Genomic DNA, 21,045 nt, shown 5'->3' on the forward strand with positions numbered 1-21,045 from the left:
CATGTACACATGCGTCTACACTTCAAATGAACTGAACACAAAACCCCTTGGTTCTGAGTAAAATCGTCTATAAAACCTTGATGCAGTATGTGTCTGATAGGGGGTAAGTGAGACACATCTGAGATGGGGCGAGGGAAGGAGGTGGGAATATGGAACAGGTACTGACCATGCCACACGTGCTTTCTGTAGAGATCTGCTGGTCTAATGTCAAGCCTCACGGCTTACTTTAGATATACATACAGCCCCAGACCAACATCCCCCGCGTTGCCATACTTTCCCCTCAATGATACACCCCCTGGCTTAACCGACTATTTCAACACTGTTGCATAACCCATACCCTCTATTTATGTTTCCCCTCTATCATACAACCCCTTGCCTAACTGGATGTTTCAATACTGTTAAATAAACCCTAACTGAACTTTGTGCATGCCCTCTGTTGTACAAACCCTGACTAAACCGATTGTTTCAACACTGTTGTTTAACCACTAACCTCTATTTAATGCATCCCCTCTGTTGTACAACTCCTGGCCTAACTGGATGTTTCAATACTGTCATATAACCCCTAACTGAACTTTGTGCATCCCCTCTGTTGTACAAACCCTGACTAAACCGATTGTTTCAGCGTGTTATATAACCCCTAACTATATTTAATACGCGCCCTCTAGTATACCACCCCTGGTTTTGCGGACTTAACTGAGTCCTACTACAGAATGCCAAATTACACGCAGAAACGTCCTCGATATTATACGGACTCTCCATCACAGTGACAACGACAACACCAACACTGTGACGGCCCACGTGACTGACATGCTTCACGTACGGTGCGTGGCACGAGTGGGCTTGGTCAGCCGGTCGAGACTGGTGTGTTCCAGTGGAACCGGATTCCGGCATTCCCGGCACATCCGGGCAGTTATGCTTTTCACACCCCTCTCTACAGCTCGAACACCTGTCTTTGAGAGCCCCGGAATCATTTCGGAAATGTGGGGCATACGTGTCTGCGTGGCGTGTTAACCACGTGGTGCAAACTTTATAGATGGTACCACGTGGTACAAATTCATCTCACACATAGTGTATCGGATACAATACATTTATTGACGAAACGTTCCTTGAAGAAACAGTGAAAATATTATATAAACCACATAACAGACACAAAAGTCGGGATGAGTGAGTGAGTGAGTTTAGATTTATGCCGCAATGTTCCGGCTATATGGCAACAGTCTGTAAATAATCGAGTCTGGACCAGTAATTAACAACATGAACATCTATCTACAAGACGCAAGTACAAAATAGATTGTTATGAACTGGGTATATGTATTAGCAGTTTAGATTTATTCAAAGTTGTATACATGAAATCAGATTATTTTTGCGTTGGCCGGTTCATTATTCAAGACCCCGTATCCCCCTTAACGCATGTCTTATCGCACGCACCGTTTATTCAGACGCACAGTCCATCCCCGAACGACTACCCCTCATACTAATACCTCCGTAACGGCCCGCACTGCCCTCGGTCGGCATCAGACTAAGCTTCTCGGCCCCAGACAGGTCGCCACGCGGTCAAGAGGCGCGGGAATGACAGTAGTGATGTGCTCATCTTCACTTGCACACGAAAAAGACATTTAGACTTATGCATTAGCTGGGAATATATCAGCATTGCATGCAGATATGGCTATATTGCCAGTACAATATGTGTGCGTGTCGGATACGTCCTATACATCTGTCTTGTAGCAGACAAGGTTACGCTAAATACCACGACTAGATAGTATCAGCACTAGCCGCACACGCGCCAGGAATCTTCAGGTGAACGGCCGGGGAATGAGCTACAGCTCTACCGCTTCGAGAAGCAAGGTATCGAGGAACACGGAAAGGCCGTGCCATGTTGGTTTTCAAATGGTTCAGCTGTGTCCCCTGCTGTAACTTATGTAAAGCCTTCTGTAATGGTAACAGTGTCGGTATGACACTGGGAGATGTCACCACAGTTCTAAATTTTCACATTTCACCACGAGTGAGCTTCATAGGAATTCGTGCGTGTAGACACCATTATGGGACGCGAATTGACTGGATGTTGTTCTCGAGGTATGCATGTTAGTGCTTGTGCGTGTTATTTGAGACGCGAGGACAGAGGTCGTTTATTTATAGTTGGTACCTAAAACCACCAGTAATCTGATGCTGTACTGATTCAGGAACGCACGCATACATTAAGAGCATTGATTACCTAGCGTGTTGTACATCGCCTAGTCCATCACAGCTGACATCGATACCTTACCTGGTATTTTGATAGTACTGAACAGTAAACAAAACTTACACAACAAAAAAACTTCAAGGACAGAATTATTCATCCGTTCGGACATCACAGAGTATCAATAGCTGTATTGTATCCTGTATTGGCAGCTCTCTTCATTAAACCTCTAACAACACCCCAGCAATCTTGTAAGTTTTGACGTTTTGTGGAGTATATGGTCATTAGGTGAACATTTAGTTCGAGACATGGTTTATCATTCGATTTATTCTCAAATTTAAATGCGTTTGGGTGGTGCTCTGGGGTATTGCTATCTCTGTCATTTAGACTGAATTTTATTTCATAGTTTGCATATATTCATTATTCGCAGTTCGGGATTACTCGGGTGCCTTTTTTGTTATGACTAGTTAAATCATAAGCATTTGAGAATGTAACCGGGGAATGATTAAATTCCCATGATGACTGAATCACTTACTGAAGAATTACGTATATGAAAGTTTTCAGGTTTTATCTATGAGATTGAGTTATTAAAGTATCTAGACAGGATGCTGAATGCTGGTTATTGTTCTATTTGCACCAAGATGACTGTTGTTTTTCAGAAAGGTATGCACATTTTGTGCAGTCTCCGTGCAGGAATACCGTGGGCCTGCTCTAGGTGAGAACTCGCCAAGCCCCACAGCAAACTGGTTAGAGCTCAACTTTTCCAGTATATATAAGTTATTACTGTATATGTGTGTCTGGCTGCATGAGTGCGTGACTGTGTATACGGGCGTGATTGTACATGTGTGTATCACGTGTTTATATCAAGTACTTTTAGCTGGCAGAAATTTAGCAACCCACCGTTCGGGTCCATGGTGTTATAGATTCGCCAATATCAAGGCTATATACCAATACGGACCGGACCATGAACGGAAACATTGGTCCAGCTGTACCAACGCGTGTAACCTACATTGAAACAGTTATGAAACAAAGATAGGTCATTAACACTGTCCTTCAGCATGTGTGGCTTGGAATACTGTAAAGAATTACTTCAATTAGTCACTTATTTAGACACAGTTGATAGTTTACACTATGCTTCTACCATCATGACATTTGTTTTTGTTTGTTTGTTTGTTTGTTTGTTTGTTTGTTTGACACTTGACTCAGCAATATCCCAGCTGCATGGTGGCGACCTGACAGTAATGAATAGAATCGGGTACTTATTCCGTACTATGTTGTATGTACAGTATGGTTCAAAATTATTGAGAATAGCTAAAGCATTTCATATTATTAAACGAGAACAAATCAGATAAAATTGAATGTATTGTGAAAGTGAACTGACCTTTTCATGTTGTGTAGGTAACAATTTAATATATTATCAAGTCTCCTTGAGCTTCACGGCACAGTCTAAGACGGGTAGGCATACTTCCTATCAGAGAGGTTAGTGTCTCGTGAGTTATGCTGTCCCAGTATCGGACCACTTCTCTCTTCATGTCTTCAATTTTTGTCAACCCCTTTTGATTCACACATTCCTTCATCATCCCCCAAATGTTCTCAATGGGATTTAAGTCAGGACTATATGCAGGAAATGGTAATGCAGTCACATTTTTCTACTGAAACCACTGCTTGGCATGTTTTGCGGTGTGTTTAGGATCATTATCTTGCTGCAAAATCCAGTCATTTCCATAAAACACATGTGCACTTGGAAGGAGAAAATTATCTAATATGTTAGTGTAGCGTTGACTTGTCATCTTTCCCTCAAACACACACAGCGGGGTCGTTCCTAATAAGGATATCCCTCCCCATACATGAAACTTTGGGCTGTATTTAGGTCGTCGATACAACGGTGCTGACGCAGACTTTGTCCATATTTTCACATTATTGGGATATACCCATATTGAGCTTTCATCAGTAAAAATCACATTTTCCCAGTCAAAGTTTTCATGTGCCAAACACCACTCAACACGCCTGTCTTTATGTTCTTGTTTCAAGAGAGGAGAAGGAATTCCAGTCTTTTTCTCCCATCCAAGATCAATCAAATTTCTTCTAACTGTAGATTTTGATACAACTGTTGATCCCCTTTCTATCATTTCATACCTGATGTTGGAGATGCTTGCCCTTTGCTTTTTAGACGCTAAAATTCCCAGCCGGACGCGATCTGAGAAGTCCAATTTTCTGGGTCTCCCTGCTCCTTTCTGGTGCCCAAAATCCTTTCCCTCTTTACAATTCTTCCTAATCCTATACACAGTAGAAAGAGGAGTTCCTGTTCTCTCTGCCAATGTATTTACATCATCAATTCCTTGATTACACAACTCAAAAATCAACCTTCTTTTATCTTCAGCAGACATTGTTGACAGTGCTGAGGAAAATGACGTCTGCTACAAATTCAGGGGAGGTAACTGTAATTGTACTATACTCAGTAGGCCAAGATGAGTTACCTCCCTTATACCATTACTTAGTTTTAAGTATCAGTGAATCAGTTGAGGTGTTAGGATAGCTCAAAGTAAGAAGAAAAATTCTCAATAATTATGAACCAGACTATATATACCTGTGCCAACATTCCTGCATTATGCTCGTTCTCTCTGAGGAAATACCCAAATATCTGTACGCTCTTCACTCTCGATGAGAAAATAGAATTGTGACGTCAGTTTTGTTTAATGGCTACCCAAATTTAGCACGTTCGCTCTATACACAACCAGTGTTGCTTGTTTTGTTTGTGATTCACCAACTCGTGGAGATGACACACCAGGTGGAAATATCCACTGATAGAGACACAACCGTGGCTTGGGTACTGCGCGGTCAAATGGCCGAGATGTTGGGATGTTGGTACAAGTCCAACAGTGACTAATACAGAGCATGTGTGCGTACGCCGTGTATATCTTCCCGAGTGAGATCACTACCTCGACCAGGAGTGATACTAGCTAGGTGACTAACGGTTTCCTAACAACATCATCTGACTGTGACTCGAGTACCTGTGTCACAATCCTGTGACGTCACAGAGGACGGGACTATTTTCATTAACCAGACCGTGTGACGTCACAATAATATCAGCGCTTTCCCACGATCTGATTCTACATGAAAAGCTGTCGGTGCCGTCGCATTAATCGATTACCTAGAGTGCACATCAATTCCTTCAATACTAGCTTGTTGAAGGTCGTCACTACGTCCACGTTTTTCTGCCAATTTATTTCGTATCATTGTAGCAATTTTGTCTGGCATGTCACATCGAGGCTGTCAAGCGTCCAGCAGCTGGAGGTGACACATATGCTGGTCAGTTGGCAAGTGACCGATCTCACACTTCACGTTGCCTTGGCCACTGTCCACAGAGGGCAGTATCTAGACCACCTCTTATTCTCCGAATATATAATTTGCGTGCACAATTATTAAATGATAATATTTGCATACATATCATGCGCCACAGCATCAAACTGCCACAACTGAAATGCACTCGCACTACCTGTTTTACACATTTTATGTCAAAGAACATCAAAATAGGTTAGAATCCGTGTCTGTGACAGCACCTAGCTATTGACAATATTGGGAATTTGACAGTTTATTTATTAATTAATAAATATGGAGAAATGTCGACATGGCTTTTGTTTTGGGAAGCAGCCGCAGTAGAGAAATATCACATGCCCATTAAATATATAAATATACGGTAACTCATGTTTAACCTGTCTAGAGCTAAACACTAATCCAGAAATCAGAATGTATGAACATGGCATATGTGGAATCCTAGCTAAAACTGCTTCAGTGACACACAAGGTGTGTACAGCTAGCCCTCACAGTTGTTCCTGGAATTAAGCGCCATATGTGCCTATTGTTATTCAGCATATGTATGGCGGAATATCAAGCACTTGGAAACAATTCTTACTTGCACATGTGACATGTAAATGTATTGTGGACAACTGCATTGAGAACCATCAATTATCGACCTGATAAAGACAGGTGAATGACTCGTCCTGAACCCATGTATACAATAGAACTGTCAGTTTATTATTAAAATATTTCGCACACAAGTTGGGAAATATGCAGGCTCGGTTCAACGGCCTGTAAATAACTGAGATGAGGACAGGTAAACAACGACAAAAGTCTATTATCATTTCTCCTACGCTCAGTGCATTCACAACCCTGCATCGATTCAGTGATATTTTGTTTTCACTATGCTGTTCTTCCACCCTGTAGCTCTGTAGTTTTATGTAAATGTGCTCACTCACTGACTGATTGACTGACTCACCCACGCACACAATCACGCACACACGCACGCTCTGGCAGTTGTAGTCGTTGGTGAATATCGTAACGTAGGGCTGAGAGCACGCAGATAAATTGTTTCTTTCTACTCTCACTCACTCCATATATGTCACATTTCGACAGAGGTGTCTCCAGAACTTGTAATTACACATATGGTAATATATATGTTTTATGTAAACATACGAACAAGGACGTATGCTCCTGACATCAACACAGATCCAGTTGGTCCTGTCAACAAAGACGTGCGTAGAAGTATCTTCAAAAGATTGAATGTAACCCTTGGTCTATGTATATATAACCAATCGCCGACAGCATCCCGTGTTTATGAGCCTCCCTGTCCCACTCTCGGCATCCATTATAGAATTATCTTATTAAGCTCAAATGTTACTTCATTCCAGGACCATATGTTTGTAAAGTACATACAATCAGAATCCCTCCCACCTCCCCCCCACGAGACTGCGCAGGCCACCGTCTCCGATCACACCCACGCCGTCGCCTGCCATCTGCCAACGCCACAACATTACATAACACTTTAGAGGGGTGGAGGGGATATTGAGTCCAGCGTCTGTAACAACCACGTATTGTTTAGTAGAAGATGGAGGTGTTGATGTCGGACTGGCTTTTAAATAGTTGGACTAGAAATCCAGGTCTGGTCTGGCTACCACGACGCAGTAGCTATATTTAGTAACATTTACGCACCAGGCGCGCGGAGTATTATTGCTGGACCTTTGCCCTTGGTAATTCCCAGACTCTAATGCCAATTATTCAAAATGGCGGTACACTGGGACACTTGCACTGGATATGGACCAAATTATAGGATGCCCAGAGGGATGTTTATGTGATATAAATAGAAACCTTAAGAGGATTTGTCGCCTCGGAACAATACGCTAGTAATGGCGTGTCTGTATTTCCGTTGTCAAGGAAACGCATAAAGCATGCTCGTGTTTACAAACAGGCTGGGTACACGTCAGCAATGTGTCCACGCGTTGCCAAGGGAACAAGATAGGGTGATTAGAGTTCAACATGCACGCTGTGATATTTAACAAAACTATGCTTCCGGCCAAGTAAGTCCGGGATAGACGTACCGTCCATAAACGCAAGTTGTGAAACCCAGGGAAAACACCAGGGGTCCCCACTCATCCATTTAAGGCAATTTATGATCCGGCATGTGTAGAAATTTGGAGATGGGGAATGAAAATGCCAGCCCTCACCCCACCCCAGCCCTCACACCACCCCCAACCCAATCACTTAACCCATTGCTACCCGGACATAGAGGACAAACAAACATTTCAAAAATTTCCTGGAACTTTCTGTGTTTTGTTGATGAAAAGAGCGAGGTGTGAATCAAGCGTGCATAGGATATAACTCGATGTTATAACTCGACATATATATATATATATATATATATATATATATATATATATATATATATATTCAAGGACAAAGCGTTAATGGCCCAGCTAGGCCTGTTGTTGCAGCCCACCTCGACTGACAGAGCAAGGATACTGCCGTTACATGTATGCTCACATGAGAAGTCCAACCGTAAACCTTTTATATCCAGTTCATCCAAATTAACGGCGCTTTATTCAAACATATCCATCCACTATAGTGAACTAAACTCAACCCAAGTGCCCCTGTGACTCGACTACGTTGCTCGTAGCAGCCAAGATCCACTAAAACCCACACAATCCTTCTCCACTACAACCGCTATTCCACTACAACCAATACAACCCCTTCTCCACTACAACCCACACAGTCCCTTCTCCACTACAATCCACGCACTCCCTTCTCCACTACAACCCACACAATCCCTTCTCCACTACAATCCACACAATCCCTTCTCAACCACACAATCCCTTCTCCACTACAACCCACACAATCCCTTCTCCACTACAACCCACACAATTCCTTCTCCACTACAACCCACACAATCCCTTCTCCACTAAAACCCACACAGCCCCTTCTCCACTACAACCAATACAACCCCTTCCCTACTACAACACACACAGTCCCTACTCCACTACAACCCACACAATCCCTTCTCCACTACAACCCACGCAGTGCCTTCTCCACTACAACACACACAGTCCCTACTCCACTACAACCCACACGATCCCTTCTCCACTACAATCCACACAATGCCTTCTCAACCACACAATCAATTCTCCACTACAACTCACACAATCCCTTCTCCACTACAACCCACACAATCCCTTCTCCACTACAACCCACACAGTCCCTTCTCCACTACAACTCACACAGTCCCTTTCAACTACAACCCACACAATCCCTTCTCCACTACAACCCTCACAATCCCTTCTCCACTAAAACCCTCACAGTCCCTTCTCCACTACAACCCACACAATCCCTTCTCCACTACAACCCACACAATCCCTTCTCCACTACAACACACACAGTTCCTTCTCCACTACAACCAATACAACCCCTTCCCTACTACAACACACACAGTCCCTACTCCACTACAACCCACACGATCCCTTCTCCACTAAAACCCACACGATCCCTTCTCCACTACAACCCACACAATCCCTACTCCACTAAAACCCACACGATCCCTTCTCCACTACAACCCACACAATTCCTTCTCCACTACAACCCACACAGTCCCTTCTCCACTACAACCAATACAACCCCTTCCCTACTACAACACACACAATCCCTTCTCCACTACAACCCACACAATCCCTTCTCCACTACAACACACACAGTGCCTTCTCCACTACAACACACACAGTCCCTTCTCCACTACAACCAATACAACCCCTTCCCTACTACAACACACACAGTCCCTTCTCCACTACAACCCACACAGTCTCTTCTCCACTACAACCAATGCAACCCCTTCCCTACTACAACAACACAGTCCCTACTCCACTACAACCAATACAACCCATTCCCTACTACAACCCATGTACACAACCCGACAACCAGAAATCACATAGTTATAAAAAGGCAGACATATCCAGCCCCGCCCGTTCAGCCCGTCACAAACACGTACAGAAAAAACTCTGTTATTCTCACGGGAATATACAAGTCAAACCAGGGACCTACCTCAATCCCATCGTACATTAAGCTCTTACCCCGACCCAGCTCGCCTAACGATGGGTGTTATTTGAGTGGCTGGTGTGTGGAAAAGTAATAAGGCTGTGGGTTTCTCGTGTGTAACAGACTGACTATTGGTAAGTGACCTTGAACAAATTACACTCCACATAATAAACAGTGCCTTACATAACGACTTGTGTTGCGCTTACATGGAGACTTGTTTACATCACGTGATCTCCGAGATCACGTGACGCCCCGTCGCTAATAGCAACACAGAAACATGGTTTGCTTATATAGACTGAGAGTCTGTCGTGCCCTGACTGAAAGAGACCAACATGTACGTGATCTATAGCCTGGCTTTTGTGCACTGGGCAAATATTCCGAAAAATTAAAACTATTGAGGATATTGGCGACAAGATCCGCAGATAGTTTGATCCGCAAGTGCCGTGTCGAAGAATTTGTGGGCAAGTTTTCATTCATTAGGGGGTAAATGGGTTACTCAAAGGGCGGTCTGAACAAAGTATGGTGCAGTCATAGGACAGGTCTCACCGAATCTCGACAACTTCATATTTACCTCCTGAATACTAGTAAAAAACAGTGCTGGACGACTTTCTTGGATAACGGTGCACGTTGCAGCGGTTGCAGACATTTTGACTTCTGTTCGTAGTTAAGGCCGATAGTCTAATGCCTGAACCTAGGTATACGCGACGGGGTTTGCTTATCCACCAGTTCAGTATCTCTGTTTAACGCTTCACACATTGCATTTCTTTAAAGTATTGTCAATTGAAAAGTATGTTTAACAGGTTCCAACAGTATCAGAATATACTGAACACACGAACAGAATCCTAGGGGAATATTGTGGTACATATAGTAAGACAGGTTGGTACCGCTGACAAAGGGTAGTCATCATAGTTCCTTTATGGTATTCACCATTGGTCCTGACGACATATTCTGTTTCTATGTATTTATATAATTATTGAGTGTTCATGAGGTCAGTAGCTATTTTAAGGACTCGAGAAAAACAATATTGTCCGAGGACAAAGTCGCGGTAATGTAAGGTCATCTAGAACCAGCCAGACATGGAAAAACAGATGGATACTATCAGAACCGGATAGACACATTAAGTCACTGAAACCTAGCCAGACTGTTATGTCATTGAAACCTATCCAGACTGTTATGTCATTGAGAACCAGATAGACACATTAAGTCACTGAAACCTAGCCAGACTGTTATGTCATTGAGAACCGGCCAAAACTGTTCAGTCACTGAAAACTAGCCAGGCTGTTATGTCATTGAGAACCGGTCAAAACTGTTCAGTCATTGAAAACTAGCCAGGCTGTTATGTCATTGAGAACCGGCCAAAACTGTTCAGTCATTGAAAACTAGCCAGGCTGTTATGTCATTGAGAACCGGTCAAAACTGTTCAGTCATTGAAAACTAGCCAGGCTGTTATGTCATTGAGAACCGGCCAAAACTGTTCAGTCATTGAAAACTAACCAGACTGTTATGTCATTGAGAACCGGCCAAAACTGTTCAGTCATTGAAAACTAGCCAGCAGGCACTGTACAGATGGACAACGTTAAGTCATCGAGAAGCAGTCAGACATTGCTGAATCATCGAGAACCAGTCAGACATTGCTGAATCATCGACAACATGCCGGATACTGTTAAGTCATCGATGACCAGGCAGACACAGTTAAGACATCGGGAACCGCCCAGACACTGTTACGTCATGGAGAACCAGCTGGACACTATTATTACCAGTCAGACAGCGATATGTCATCAAGCACCAGCTGGACACTATTATGACCAGTCAGACAGGGATATGTCATCAAGCACCAGCTGGACAATGTTTAGTCACCGAGAAGCAATTGGACACTGGTAAGTCATCGGGAACCTGCTGGACATTGTTAAATCATCGGGAACCTGCGGGACATTGTTAAGTCATCGAGAACCTGCTGGACACTGTTAAGTCATCGAGAACCAGCTGGACACTGTTAAGTCATCGGGAACCTGCTGGACACTGTTAAGTCATCGAGAACCTGCTGGACACTGTTAAGTCATCGGGAACCTGCGGGACACTGTTAGGTTATTGGGAACCTGTAGGACACTGTTAAGTCATCGAGAACCAGCTGGACACTGTTAAATCATCGGGAACCTGCTGGACATTGTTAAGTCATCGTGAACCAGCTGGACACTGTTAAGTCATCGGGAACCTGCTGGACATTGTTAAGTCATCGAGAACCTGCTGGACATTGTTAAGTCATCGGGAACCTGCGGGACATTGTTAAGTCATCGAGAACCTGCTGGACACTGTTAAGTCATCGAGAACCTGCTGGACATTGTTAAGTCATCGAGAACCTGCTGGACACTGTTAAGTCATCGGGCATCAGTCAGACATTGTTAAGTCATCGGGAACCTGCGGGACACTGTTAAGTCATCGAGAACCTGCGGGACACTGTTAAGTCATCGAGAACCTGTGGGACACTGTTAAGTCATCGAGAACCAGCTGAACACTGTTAAGTCATCGGAAACCTGCTGGACATTTTAAGTCATCGAGAACCTGCTGGGCACTGTTAAGTCATCGGGCATCAGTCAGACATTGTTGAGTCATCGGGAACCTGCGGAACACTGTTAAGTCATCGAGAACCAGCTGAACACTGTTAAGTCATCGGAAACCTGCTGGACATTTTAAGTCATCGAGAACCAGCTGGGCACTGTTAAGTCATCGAGAACCAGTTGAAATTTGTTAAGTCATCGAGAACCAGAGAGCGTTAAGTCATGGAGAACCAGCCAGACACTGTTAAGTCATCTAAAACTAGCCAGACACTATTAAATCCCGCAGAAGTGATTAGATCTAGTTGTGATGGGGCGTTCCTAAGACTATAACACCACTGTAAGATGACCAGGTGTAGGAATGTTGTAATGTGAGTGGATAATCTGCAGACGGCTGAATCATTATGAGGAAAAGACAAAAACATACTGAAGTGACATTGTCGCATGTAAAACATGCCTACGTTACAACATTTTCCGAGCCAAACGTCGTCGTATGTGAACATTGGCCCTGTATGACGACGATACTGCATTGGCCTTGTATGACGACGATACTGCATTGGCCCTGTCTGACGACGATACTGCATTGGCCCTGTATGACGACGATACTGCATTGGCCCTGTCTGACGACGATACTGCATTGGCCCTGTATGACAACGATACTGCATTGGCCCTGTATGACAACGATACTGCATTGGCCCTGTATGACAACGATACTGCATTGGCCCTGTATGACAACGATACTGCATTGGCCCTGTATGACGACGATACTGCATTGGCCCTGTCTGACGACGATACTGCATTGGCCCTGTCTGACGACGATACTGCATTGGTCCTGTATGACGACGATACTGCATTGGCCCTGTATGACAACGATACTGCATTGGCCCTGTATGACGACGATACTGCATTGGCCCTGTATGACGACGATACTGCATTGGTCCTGGAACGACGGCCCAAAGCCCAGGAATGAACCACAGCAGAATTCAGACAGTCGGGCAAATGTCTCCCTGAGAAAACACCGTGGGTGTAAACAAACACATGACCTCACCACATCGCATAGCTGTGGTGTTTATACAACACTCAAAAATAGATAGCCTCGCCACAGGGCTAACACAATGTGAGTATACTGGCGGCATTCACCTCCATCAGCACCACATCATCCTCTATGACCAGGGTGCCGCGCTGACCTCCGTCCCAGTTCGCAACATCCTCGGGAGTAGGTGAAACAAATAAACAAACATTTAGCGTGGGTAAAATATGCATAATTAGCCTACAATGAAGCCTGCAAACAGTGAGGTGATTGGGAGGAGGCCGTTTGTGGTCTTCATCACATAGGTTAACAAGAAAGGTGGATTAGTTTCTCCAAGACGTTTGTTTTAACACAGGGTCGATAGTGACATATTTTCAACATGGCCTGTGGCTGGCTGGTTTCCTGTTATCAGCACGACAAACAAATATGTCAAGATAAAAGGGTTTTAGTAACACTTTTTTGTTTTGAGGGGTTTTTTTCCAGTTTATAATTATCGTTTTTGTGTAATGTATACTAAATAGCGTGAATGTATTTTGAGATGTAGTTATGCGGGGCATTAATTTGGAAAATTGTTCGAACTGTGACGGTATTCTCAACGTCACGAGCGTATCTACAGCACAAACTGTTCATCCATCATCTTGAGACGCAAATAGGTAGGATTCCTATAAACGTGAAGTTTGGTCTCACAATGTTACCCAAGTATAGCCGTCCGACATGTAAATCATATGAATAAAGCAGCCGGCTGTCAGCAACATGATCTTGTCTTATTACTGTGTGATTTCCTTTTCCGTAATTTACTAATTTCACATTTTAAGAGAACTCGCCCTTTATAAGACTAATTTCGTATCCCCCACCCCACAGAGCCTCGCCAGACCAATCGCTCACCCAAGTGAAAAGCTTCTACCGTAAGAAAAGCTAAATATTGAATTCCTACAGGATCGGGTGGTGGTCGATGGTCATGATACCAATCACTGGTTTGTTTGATCCAGACTCTATTATATACAGATTTAAGTCATAAATATAAAGTAAAGGAGCTCAAGGTTAAACAACAAAGTCAACTACTTCGACCTATATCCATTCTGGCTTGTCTGTTACCGAGATAGGTCTGGACAAAAATAGACACGTTCTCTAAATAGTTGTCTTGAGAGACATTTTACTTTTAATCTTTCGACATATATTTAAGATAAGTTTTTTATTTGTCGATAATTTCCCCTTGTCAGACAGCGTATTTATGACAATGGTCGTGCCTTAACAGTTTTCAAAACAGTGTGTGTGTGTGTGTGTGTGTGTGTGTGTGTGTGTGTGTGTGTGTGTGTGTGTGTGTGTGTGTGTGTGTGTGTGTGTGTGTGTGTGTGTGTGTGTGTGTGTGTGTGTGTGTGTGTGTGTGTGTGTGTGTGTGTGTGTGTGTGTGTGTGTGTGTGTGTGTGTGTGTGCTCTTTCATCGCACAAATTTTGCTATAAATATTTTGCATTTTGAATATTTATTTGTGATTTGTAATGTCTTAATATCTGACCGTCATTGTTGTATCGGCTGGCATACGATCCATGGCCTACATGCCCTCACCGTGTACACTAGCTCAGGGCATCAGGCGTGGTCGGGACGCGGGTCAGTGAACGCCCTTTCTGAGACAGATCACTCACTAAGTACAATCCTTCCCGCAGGAAGAAACACCCTGCAGTCGGTAATGAGAGCCAGGTAGTTACATTCCAAGACACTGACAGCGCTAATCACGTGAAGAAGGTCTGATGAAGATGGATAGTTCCGAGCTACATACACATTGTATCAACTTAAACAAAGTCTGTTAATAGCCAGACTTGCACAACTTTCCAAGGTAATAATTCATCATTTAGATGGTAATTTCTATACAATATATACTGTACTTTTAACAGATAGCCATCCGTAAACCGTCCTTATCTAGACTTGACTCTTTAAAAGATACAATAACAAAACATCCATGGACTTTGCATTTAGTATAGCCTCGGGGCAAAGCTAGTTTAAAGCATATATACATATCGTGATTGACCTCATTAAGATATTTCCACAAGCCAAGTAATGACCGCGTCCTTGTACGCTGTTCTGTATCGACATTTCTTCTTGTTTCCATCTTGACATATTTATCTGAACATGTAGTGGAACTGTTTCAGACTGCGAAAGATTGACTGACATCCGTTTACCCTAAATATCACAAAATAGCGTTCCTGACTTTGTGTGTGTGTGTGTGTGTGTGTGTGTGTGTGTGTGTGTGTGTGTGTGTGTGTGTGTGTGTGTGTGTGTGTGTGTGTGTGTGTGTGTGTGTGTGTGTGTGTGTGTGTGTGTGTGTGTGTGTGTGTGTGTGTGTGTGTTACGGGTCATGATATGGTTATAAACGCTCACTTGACTTGTTCTGTCTCAAAATAGTTTGTCAGATATTCTGCCTTGACAACCATATATACATTCTTCTACACCGTGAATACATCATTCCAACCCTATATACCTCCTCTACATCGTCATTGTCATTGTATTAAACGCCAGCACGACCAGCAGCTGACGACCGACGAAGATGCAAATGACCAGACGTCACCTGAAGCGCTGGGGGGTTTGTCGCTGATTGACCTCTTCAGGTCAGGGTGACCTTCACTGCTTGACATAGTCATGCGATGTGCTATGAGATTCACTGGGACACTGTCACATGCTTGTAGATTACAAAGTTTCCTGTAGAATGAGCCACTTCTCGTACTGGAGAATAGGAACATGGGCTATTTGGGAATGCACACATCGTCATACTCGTGTAATACTGTTCAATAAACAGAACCTCACTAGATTCTTTTGATTTCAAGTATACCCGCACGAGCCGTTTAAAGAAACGAAACTGAAAGGCATGTCGAGCGTGTTTTGTACTTTTATCGACGTGTGTTCATATACTTCAGATCAAAAGACTGGTGGGGAGATTGTTTGCCTTTTCGTTACTTTGGTTAAATCAAGGAAACGGCAATTTGCCAGGACGTTCAACCTCAGCTTCATATGAAAGAACTGTTCTTTCGACCGCGTCCTCGACTCATGTATCGGCGAACTGGAGTCCAACAACCGAGAATATATACACAGTGTGTTATCTGCATCTATGAGTGTAAAATTAATGCATTTTTGCATACATGAACCTAACGTCAGATCGTTCGTCATGCCGAAGACAACCCCCCACATGAGTACAGCACCTAATTCTAGTGTTCCCCGCTGTGGTATTGCTCATATATTGCTAAAAGAGGCGTAAAACCATGGTCACTCACAGGCCTTATCAAGCCTTTCCAGAAAATTGGTGCTTTTAAATCAAAGTGCACAATTTTGACAAAATCCTGGCCCCACTAGGACGTGCATACGAAAATTGCTTTGTTGTGTGAACCAAAATGGATTTACTTAATATCAATGTCTGAAAATATACACTCATTTTCTTGCGATGAAAGTATAACCCGCACGGTAAGCGACGAACTGTTATATTGTCAAGAGGCCTATGTTTGCCTAGCTAAACGAAACCGAGTTACTGCCCTTTGATTATGACGTAATTGGTAATTGTGCTCTCCCTTCTTTGACCACTACATTGGGTATTTGCATCTCTATACTCTCTTACACTTACTTCAAAGGGTCAGCTGGTCAGGCATGGCCATTTGGAGTTTAGACAGGTGTATTGCCCTAAACAAGTAGATCACTGCTCGTTATACCGATCACTGGATTGTTTGGTCCAGATTCTATGGCAGGTTTAATCCACGCACCACGTGGTAGCTAGGTTGCTACTTAATGTTCAACTAGCGGAAACAAGATGCCCATAGCACAAACAAGATTCCCACATCCGTCTACTCTCTACCACACCTTTATCCGGACGACCAAGAGATCAAGTTGATAAGGGTTCGTTTGATATACAAAGGCAACTTTTTCTCCACGTTCTGGCATCCGGAAACTATCAAGCATCAAAGATTTATGTGTGATATGGTATGGATCTACAGGACACAGATATGTTTCAGTCCATATACACAAGACATAGTTGTGACATCCTGATATGTACAGGACAAGCACACCGTATTGTTTATGGTGACAGAGTCTGATTGTTTGTGTTATTAGGTTTGTTAGCATCCCACTCATTCAGTACTGTAACATGCACGCACGCACGCACGCACGCACGCACACACATACTCTCTATCTCTCTCTCTCACACACACACATATGCACTCAAGTCACTTACACTCACACGCTCATACGCCTAGACTCACACGCTCCCCATCGTAAGTTTCAGAGTCCATGTGAACTAATCTTCACTGGTAGAGAGGGGTGGGGTGGAGGGTGGGATCACAACAAAGGTTCGCGTTAGAAATTCACAAAAATCGTTCTACTCCATCCTCGACGAGGTCAGATAGACGCTCCCACATTCCCCAGTGAGAGGGACTTGCAAGACGGCTAACATGATGTGACTTGTAAAGAGTGGGGACATGACTGGGCGATACGTGGCTAGACTCTGCGTCAGAAAGGATCCTCCGCGTCCTACTCGAGACGCTGGTTGTCGGTGAGAGATATGCGACACCCAGCGAGGTATCTGATGACTGTCCCATCACTGGGGCATGTCGCGGAGACGTGTGTGCCTAGGGGTGGGAGGTGGCCCACAACCGGCCTGGCCTGCTCAGACAAGATAGGTGGGTCGGGGGGGGCATCGGGTGCTTGTCGTTGAGTGTATCTGGGTTATCTCAGTTGTATATTCTTGTGGGTCGGTAGTGTAAAATCGTTTTTAATGTTTAATTTTAGAATCGGCTATTTAAAGAAATGCACAAAGATATGGGTGTCGCCAGGCTCTTGAGAAGAAAATGATGGTGGTGGTGATGGTGATGATGGTGGTGATGGTGGTGATGGTGATGATGGTGATGATGGTGGTGATGGTGGTGATGGTGGTGATGGTGGTGGTAGTTTGACAAACGGGACAAAATAATGGAGAATATACAAGCAATTGTCCATCTGATCTAAAAGTGAAAAATGTGAAATTATCTAAGTAGAATATAAAATCTGTAAAATAGTCATCAACAATAGCGTCAATGTATACTTCAACTTGACCGAATTGAACCTACTGAATGGATGACTTTTAGTCAGGTAACTGGGAATTCTGAATGTAATATCACATAGTGTGTGACACTATAAGGCGTGATAACCGTTCTCATAACCTCGTGTTGGCTTCTGAACCCGAATTAACCCGAACATTGGCGACATTCCACGACTTTCCTCGGTGGTGACACCCCGTGCTGACGCCTTTGAACGTTGTGAATGATACCCACGTCAGGATTGTTCATTCGGAATAAAGGGGTGTGGGTATGACTGGAAATTGACAGCAGGTAGCTACCTGTTGGTCTTCTACAGCGACTGAACACATAAACAACTATTGTGAAGCATTCACGTACACAAACATCTTGGACTTCACTGGGCGTTTCGGGTCACCTTATGTGAAAAGTACATGTATACCTATCTAGTCGCTGCCCGAACCACACCCATCAATACGTTGCAGCGAGCAACGCCATAATAATCGGTTATCATGACAATCAATTGCATTGTACATAGATCATCCCCGTTTTTTTACCACTGGTTTGAATAAGATAATGCTTGACACATTTACTGCTCAGTAGAACGCGGAGACTTCGACCTAGAGCGGTACAAGACCTAGCACGTCCACATCCTTCCCGTAATTCCGATATCATATTCCTTATAGGGTAGTATGACAGGCAATAGTTTAGATCAGGTATTAACTGTCTTGTCTGTTTGAACCAAGGACATCTCGTTTCCAGGAATGCGTCATGTTAGCTGGTTGTGTTGTGGCATGTTTGTATTTCACAGAGACTGGTCGCTCTTCAGTGAATCAGTGAATGAGTGAGTGAGGGTTTATGTTGCTCTCAGGACATTTGAAGCAATATCACGCCAAAATGGGTTTCTTCGGCGTTCAGAGAGATGACGTCTTTAGCACGGGGCTAGTCCACCGCCCCGTCATACAGTGTCTCCCTCTTCACAAGAAGACATACAGTGCAAAAGAAATGATTAAAGCGATGCACGCTCATTCTATGTGATATGACATATGGCATCCGACGCATTACTACACTGCAATTATACGACTGCAATGGTCACCCGTCACTCTGCGCTTTACATACGGTACTGACCCCGTGCACACATTAACTACTGTGTCTTTTCATTTCCACGTGCACTTAATACAAATACAATAGAAATACAATAGAACACGTTTTATTGCAGATTAAAGTATCGGGATAGACGACGACGACGACGATACAGTGTAACGTGATGCCATTAGAGCAGGTGTGTCTTCACGAGTTTCCTTGGTCTCTACTAGACACATATGCGTAACAGAGCCTACAATCGAGAGTATATATATTAGCTCTACATTCGAACTACCTGGCCTGAGTTTACCAACAGTGGCAAGGTGCCCTTCTACAGAAAGTTGGAAAGTTGTCAACTGACTAATGAGGGAGATGGTGCTCGTGGGGGTGGAGTGTTTAGGCTGGTTTGAGATAAACATGTCTGTGTTGCGTCTGTTGCCCTCATTGCCATGTGCGATCCGACGCAGAGAACTGATTCGACGTAGTAATTCGGAAGACGTAGTGGTTGATGTGCCCAAAGTTACCTGGTCCACAGTATTATACCACTAACGCACAATTGTAGAGTAACACTAACGACCAACTGGAATCAAGCCGAGATTTCTAAGAGTAGTTTCATTAAGGAGAGACAAAAGATCAGTGTCCTGGGGCTTGGGAGACCAAGACACCTGGTACTACGACTTAAATGAGGGACCCAGGTTGAGGGTTAAAGTACCTGTTTAGGACTCGAACTGTCAGGATTTATTCGCGTGTCTAGCAGATACTGGTCAGTCCAGGTGTTTAATGTAATAGCACACACCCACTGTAATATGAAACAGAATACCTGGATCTGCCAGAGGCACAGGTGTGTCATGTACAACACGGCTTTGTCCACATAGTATTTATGGAAAGACGCGGATGTTCGTATGAAGATTGCAGGTAAAAGTACTCTATCTGTCTTACAGCCATATGTCTGTAAATAGACGCAAAGTAAAGAGATATAGATACAAGTGCATCTGTCAAAAGATATATATGTCTGCACGTAGAAACGTGTAGCACATAGAGGCCTGTTTATAAGAGAAATATATTCATATGTGAAACATATTCACTATCTGAAACACATTCATGTCTCTCAATACGCCAAACATGCACATCTGTCTGTCGGCATTAAAACATACATATTCAGGTTTGTGTATCCACCTGTGAACCAGAAAGGTCTGGAACTGATACAGATCGATCTTTGCTGTGCTTTCATGGAACGTAAGGGCAGCCTGTCAATATGGCGCCCGTGTATATTTAACACAGTGTGATATGTAGAAGATGCCAGTCCTCGCCTCTCTCAGTCTGTCTCATAGTCCCCTAACCCCATCCTTTAATAGACCGTCAAGTCCTTTCTGCAACCTTTCTGCAACCTGTATCAGGTCAGATTCAGCTCACCGGGGCTTCTTTTCACTTAAGTATAGTTATTGGTTCTATCAGAATCATTTTACTTCCGACAATATACACATCACACAGTTAGAGTGTAGAGACACTATACAAGACATCGTTTATGCAGTGAACAGATTGGGAACGGTCAAGAATGGGGAACATTCAAGGATGGGAACAGTCACGGATGGGAACAGCCAAAGACAGAAGCAGGCAAGGTTGGTGAACAGTCAAGGATGAGACCAGTCGAGGATGGGGAGCAGTCAAGCATGGAGAATAGTCACGGATGGGGAGCAGACAAGGATGGGAAACAGTCACGGATAGCAAACAGACAAGGATGGGAAACAGTCAAGGGAGGGGAGCCCTCAGGGATGGAGAACAGTCAAAGATGGGGAACAGTCAAGGGCGGGGAGCACTCAGGG

The sequence above is a fragment of the Haliotis asinina genome, chromosome 9 (genome assembly GCF_037392515.1).
Source record: "Haliotis asinina isolate JCU_RB_2024 chromosome 9, JCU_Hal_asi_v2, whole genome shotgun sequence".
In the NCBI taxonomy this organism is placed as follows: domain Eukaryota; kingdom Metazoa; phylum Mollusca; class Gastropoda; order Lepetellida; family Haliotidae; genus Haliotis; species Haliotis asinina.